Genomic DNA, 7,500 nt, shown 5'->3' on the forward strand with positions numbered 1-7,500 from the left:
TTTCCAGTGCCTGCGGATTTTACACGCTATGTTAGGGGCTTTTTGAAGTAATATCGCCTCCAGGTTTGGGCTCAGTTGTGTATGTAACACCACATTGATATCTTGAAAAAAATGTAACCAAAATTTGTTTATCGGAATACACTCCCACCATATATGTATCATGTGCCCTACTTGTTCACACAAGTTGTGTTTTGAGTCTAGTGTCCAGATTAATACAGTCAGGGGGTTCAAAGGGACATTCAGATCACCCGCCATAATCAGAGGGCCTTTAGTTTTAGTTAGTGATAGAGTTAGAGGTTAGTGATAGAGTTAATGAATTTATATTGAAGTTTATTAGGAGCGTAAAAGTTAACTAAAGTAATTGGCTTACCAAAAATAAGACACACAAGAATCTCCCATCTCTAGTCTTAGTGAATGAGAGAGACTTATGAATCAGTATGCTGACTCCATTCATTTTCTTAGTTGGGTTAGAGCTATGAAAGTGCTGAGGGTAATTTGAAGAGAAAAACCTAGGGATATGTTTAGTTTTAAAGTGGGTTTCTTGGAGCATAAGAATATGACCCCCCTTCTTTGTAAGTCTAGGATGGCCATTCTTCGTTTATTAGACAGTTTAACCCTTTTGTGTTTTGAGTGAGGATAATCAGATCTTGTTGAGTGTCCCTAATCTACTTTGTAAGGGTCAGTGTTAATAAACTTAATCCACATCCCACACTTCCTTATGGTAAAAATATATAACGCAACCAACATAGAACGGACCTCTTAAATGCTTAATCCACATATAAAACCTCCTCATCAAACCTGGCTACGAAGAGGTTGGCATACGTGGGAGCCACATTTGAGTCCATGGCAGTTCCTTTTCTTTGGACATAGAAAGAGTCTTCAAGCATAAAGTAATTTTCATACAGAATCAATTTAAACAGGTCCCTAATGAATCTCCTCTCGTTTGGAGAGTATAGTCCATCCTTATCCAAAAAATAGAAGACACTCTCTATACCCAAATCATGAGGTATCGAGGTATATAGACTCGCAATATTGAGTGTCACAAGGGTACAACCACAACCAGGAGGGATCAATAGAGCTGAGACTCTCCTCAAAAAATCAGTAGTATATTGTAGGTAGGACTCTACATATCCTAATAATGGTCTAGTCAGATGATCCAAAAAAATGGCCAAAGGTTGAAAGACTGAGTCTGTACCTGCCACTATGGGGCGTCCCAGGGAGTTATAGATATCCTTGTGTATTTTGGGTAATATGTAAAACACAGGAATGATAAGATTTTCATTAATTAAAAATCTAGCCTGGTTATTAGTGATGATGTTCATCATAGATGCCTCAAGAACTAATTTTTTATTGTAAGCAACAATCTAGAGGTAGGGTCCAGTCTAATCACTTCATAATTCATGACACCATTTAGTTGTTTAAAGATTTCCTCTCTATATTGATGCCTGTTCATAATGACTAAGGCTCTGCTTTTGTCCACTGGCTTCAAAATAATGTTAACATCATTCTGGATATCCCTGATTAGGCCCTTTTCAGATGGAGATAGATTAAATTTTGTCTTTTTATAAAAGTTCCAGCGTAGCCTATCAAACTCTTGTTTAACCAATGTGATGTAAGCCTCCACAGTTGTATTAGATTGAGGAGGATTAAAAGTACTTTTAGGTTTGATATGCTGTAAATGAAACTAAAATGGAGTCATGCAGGGGGGTTCTGTAGAACTCTCAAGATCCTTGTTCTGAAAGAAACTTTTAATCTCAGACTCCTGACGAATTTTTGTAAATCACATTCTGTGGTAAAGAAGTCTGACTATGTGGTTGGCACAAAAGATAACCCTTTCTGCAATGCTCTCACTGTAGCATCATCAAGGACCCTATCAAAGATATTCACAACTTGATTGTCCTCCTCTGTTAACGTCTGTACTGTCTCGTTGAAATTTGGTACCCTACATTTCCTGTGTTTCCGCCTCCCTCTTCTCTGGCTCTTCTTCAACCCCTTGATCCCCGGCCTCTGAAAGAAAAAAAAGGTGATGAATCACTATACTCACTATCAAAAGAAGAGTCTCCTAGGCTCCCCTGTGAATAACCAGGTCTCCAACTCTATGAAAAGCATTACAGGGCTAAAAAGAAGCTGCACCCAGGTGGTAAATCACCATAGAACAGGCTAACAATGGTATTGAGCTGGCTGTATGTTCATGTAAGTGTGCTTCTCTCTGCATCTATTTCATACCTCACAAGCCAGAGACTTTAAGGGACAGGAATAATGGGGGGGGGGGGGTGAAGATGACCTGTTGGGGTTGTCCTACTGGTGTTTTATGAGTGGATTCCAAACAGAAATGCTAGGCCCCCAGGCTAAACAGGGTTGAACGTGTTAGGGCGGAGAGTGTGCCATGGGAGTCCCTGGAAACTATGATGCTTTCCCTGAGTTGGGATGCTGTGAGAGGGATAACAAACAGACCTCTCAATCTGCAATATCCTAGAAGGTTTGGCGGTTTGCTAACTAGCCACAGTAAAGGAGATACACTCAAAAGTTTTTTTAAGATATGTGCCTCTAGAATGCAAAACAATAAAGATTTTGCTAACAAAGGCCTAGATTACAGGGGAGTGCAAAAATGTTAGAGCTATTGAGTGCTAACAGCACTCAAGTTAAATCAATACTGCTCCTATTCTTTTTCTGACATTATAAGTTAAAGTAAAAAGTTTGCACTCTAACTCTCTTTCCACATGGACTTCTATGAATCATGATACAAAGCCTCTTCTGCCTTTTGCTTGCGCTATAATATGAAGGTGTGCTAGGACAACTGTGCTAAAACAGAATGTGTGTTAAATACTTTAAATACCTTTGTTATTCACTTAGAAGAAAATGTACATATAAACACATACATACTCACTGGTTCAAATCCCGAAATCCAGAATTCCAAAATCCAAAATTATTCTGAAATCCAAACTTTTTAATTAAAATGCAAATCATATTCTATATTTATTTAAAACAATAAATATTACCTTTCGATTATAGTACTGACCTGTCTTTCTGAGGGTACTATGTATACAAAAGTATTAAAAATAATATAAAACTACCTTTAGGTTGGATGTATAAGCTGTATTTTGACATGTAAATATTGCATACATTACATAATATAGTGTTGTTTCTACTTGGGGGCCAATTTAACAAGGCCGGTATTGCCCCTAATCTAACTGTTTCCGTGCGAGTCTTCAGGATCGCCGGAAACAGCAGTTAAGAAGCAGCGGTCTTAAGACCACTGCTCCTTAACTTGTCCGCTGCCTCTGAGACTCGGACATCAATCCGCCCGATCGTATATGATCGTATACGATCAGGTTGATTGACACCCCCTGCTAGCAGGCTGTGAATCTGCGGGGGGCGGCATTGAATCTGCAGGGGGCAGCATTGCACAAGCAGTTCACTAGAACTGCTTGTGCAATGTTAAATGCATATGCTATCTTGAATATAGATATAGAAATGTCCACTAGTCCCTGACGAGTAAAAAAATTGCATTCTTAAATCCAAACTTTTTGATTAATATTTCTTTTAAAACTAAAATTATCAACAATTACTATTTTTCCTTGTTTGTAAGTAACAATCTTCTCTGCTTGTTTCTTTGTTTTTGTTTTTTTTGTGTTCTAAAATGCAAATAATAGTCTGTATTTATTTAAAACAACAATTATTAGTTTTCTACCCGTATACAGTGTTATTAATATATTGAACACATTAAAAGTTGGGACAAGGGGGGGGGCGTGTCCAAGCCACAGACATGAGAAGACACAGAATGGTGTAGCTCCCAATCTAGCATGCAGAAATCATTGGATTATGGGCTAATATTTCAAGTTTTTCACATAATAGCCATCTAACCTGCACATAGAAGTACTTCTGATCCTGAATATACTAACATTACTGTGATTAACTCAAGCTGGAAGGTTAATTCAAATCGGAGCGCTGTGGCTCATCTCACAATACCATCTACCCCCCCCACCTCTTCCGGTGTGTGGGCTACCCGGGAGAGTGTATTTTCTTCTGATATTGTTACTGGGTTTGTCATTTTCTGGATCGAAATTACCCATGGAGGCAAATCTTAATCGACAGATACGGGCACTACTGAGCAGCCTAGACCATCGTATGGACACCTACTTCGAAGATCTCACTGAAATTGTCAGTATAACTGGAGGCGGGGAGCATGGGGACTCAGCTAAGATGGCGGATATTAAGGGAGTCTGTTTGCCTTTTGATCTGACTTGCGGAGAAGAGAGCTATACCTACCCCCCCAAACGGGATTATGAAAGTCAGACCGGAGAATCGCCGCAACAACTGAGTCTTGACGATTCCCACAGAGAGCTCATTTCTCCTGCGCCCTCATCTAATCCAGCGGTCGCCAACCAGTGGTCCGTGGACCACTGGTGGTCCACGAGAAGATGTTGGTGGTCCCTGACACCATCAAGTAGGAATTAATCTTCTCTGATGGTGTCACCCTCGTCGCGCCACGACTCCCTACAGTGCCTGTCTGGACATCAGTGAAAACCGACGGAGGAGTTAAATTACAATCTCCCTACGCACGTTGCATAGTACTGCACAACTTGCATTGCTAGATTATATATTTAACTCCTCCTGCCCAGCACGCTGCTCAGAGAGGTTGGTATAGTCTTGGCTTGAAATAGTGGAAGTATAGTATATAAAAAAAGAAAACCTGAAGAAAAATTGTATCTCTTATATTTCATTTATTTTCTTCCCTTTACCTGTCTCTTTGCAATAGTTTTCTTAATTCCTTCAGATGGACTTAGATTTACATCACTGTTTGTCTTCCTCCCCTCCATTTTCTTTTTTTTATTATTAAATATTAATTATTTTTCATTCTAATAAATTTCCAGCACACAAAGTCATTCTACCTGTATTCCATTAATTGCCATCCAGCAGATCAGCCATATCCCACCAGTATTATAGTAATTGCCAGTAACATCAGTCATGGTTAGCACACATCCATATTGAGAGCTTTATGATATAACTTAATTTATGACTCCAATCTCTGTCCATGATCATAAGTAGTTTTGAATAATTCCTAACTGGGGAGGTAACTTGGAAGTCTTGTGGTCATTTTAAACATAATTATTTTGTTCCCACTTTCTGCCTCTCTATTTGCAGCTCAAAAGTTGGCACTCACCCTTCATCTGTCATTCGGAAGGACCCCTCAGTTCTGTCATTCAATTAGTTAATTCCAAAAAAATACTCTTAAAAATGTGTAAATATATACATAATGTAAACTTAGCTATGGTTATACTAGTTATGTACAGTATGTGTGAATGTGTATATATATATATATATATATATATATATATACATACACACACATACACATTATAGAGGTTTGTACCTTTTTTAAAAAATCATGTTAGTGGTCCACGGGATTCAAAATTGTGAGTTTAGTGGTCCCTGATGTCCGAAAGGTTGGCGACCCCTGATCTAATCCATCCACACCCGCCAAGCTTTCTAACCCTTCACCAGAGGGCTCAACTGCTAAGACCAAGGTTAGTGTGACTGGCCACCGGGCATACCAGACAATCTCGGTCGGAGAGAAGAGAACCGCTAAGTCAACATCAGGTACTGTGGGGGAACATAAGGACCACCAGTACTGCTCACATATCGCAAGCTTCAAGATGCCTGTTCTGTACAGCTACTATACCCTAACCCCATTAAGACTATCTTTACTTTGCAGCAAATGGCTCCTGTTAACCTTTTGGCCGGTCTACAGTATATATGATTTACTACCTCATAGCCTACCTAGACTGTCTATTATCCCAAAGAGAGGTTTTGGATAAAGGGACTACTGTCCACGAAAGCACCACTATGCAGCATCATATCACCTACCTTTGAAGAACTTGTGCTGTTAACATTTATATCACCCTTTTTTTTTCCCTATGTGACATAAGGGGACAGGATGTCTCCCCCACTACCTTACCTTAGTCTAAAGCTTGTTTGTTAGCATATATGTCTCTGCTCCATTAAGTTCACTCTGGGGCTAATATGCTCTAACTGGTCTTAATTGTTTTCTTTGTTTCTTTTTCTTGTCTTCTTTTTCCCCAAACGCTGCCATGCTTATATATAGATGTCTTTTATTAAGTTAATACCTACCTAAATAAATAAAATCAAACTACCCTCTGGGGTTATAATATCTATTTACAGATGCCTAATATGGACCTACCCAGATGTATTGTATGCAATTTTTTATTTATTCTTTGCCCTTATTACCAATTGATTTCTGCTCCCTCTGTTTAACTAACTATTCTACTTCAGCTGAAGATCCTTAGAGGGCGTTATATATATAGTTAGCACTCACTGTTCCTGGACCCATATATCTAGAGTTTGTTGATGCCAGGCTAAAACATTTTTAATCTACTGCCCTATAAAACTTTAGGTATCCCCAAGATATTTTATTAAAGATAAATCCATGCACTGCCTCCCCCCTATAGTCTGCCAATGCTAAGGCGCACACCATACTCTTTTATTCTCAAACCTAAATGGTCCTTGCATGCATAAACTACCTGAATGTCTTATACTTCCATGTCAAATTCTTGCTCTACTTATTTACATTCTCAACACTTTCAGTGAGAGTCTAGCTAGAGCATAATGGTAGACGGAATTATGCTGAGGGTCTTACATTATGTATGCCTCTATTGTTTTTTTTTTATATAGCGTGGGAAGTAATTTAGGGGTCTAGGGCCATGCTGTCATATCCGGTTCTCCATCTGTATATTTTAGTTTACTGAGATAAGAGATTTTGATGTATATATTATAGTTGAAAGTTATTTTACCATTGCCATTATTGTACCTTCATCTATTTATGATCCATATATACCCATCTCATCCAAGGCCGCCATGCTTCCCACTAGAATAATTGTTAAGGATACACTAGTTGTGTGGTGCATGCTCCCAGTGAAATGATTGATCAGATTGCGTACTGGATATATTCCCATTTCACTTCTTAGTGGTACAAACATCCCCTCCCTCATATATTCTAAAACCCTCTAATATAACTTAAAAAGCCCTTCCTCCTTCCCCATTATTTTCCTCCCCCTTATATTGAGCGGCTCTTGCCCGATGCTTTTCCCCTCTGCACACTTTGGCCCAAGAGAGGCCAGACAAAAGCCAACTCCCTACATTACACTTTAACTAGGCTATAGAGTTCCTCTTATATCAGAGTAGGGATCATCAGCTATAATATATAAAAAATGAGGTTTTCTTTTCATGTGTTCCAGTCATTTTTGTTTATCATAAACTAGTTAACATTTTGTATTCCTGCCTGCAGAAGTTGTGTTATAACTCATGTCAATTGCTACTTTCTCTTTATTGTCATAATAACGGTTCTTATTTATAAATACATATGACACTGCTTTTGTTTGAATATAGCAACAGCAATTGTAATACGGGTGCTCTAATGGGTCAATTTAAGTTTAGTTTTTACATGAGAAATGTATATTTATGTCTACTGTTTATGATCCG

The sequence above is a fragment of the Bombina bombina genome, chromosome 5 (assembly GCF_027579735.1).
Source record: "Bombina bombina isolate aBomBom1 chromosome 5, aBomBom1.pri, whole genome shotgun sequence".
In the NCBI taxonomy this organism is placed as follows: domain Eukaryota; kingdom Metazoa; phylum Chordata; class Amphibia; order Anura; family Bombinatoridae; genus Bombina; species Bombina bombina.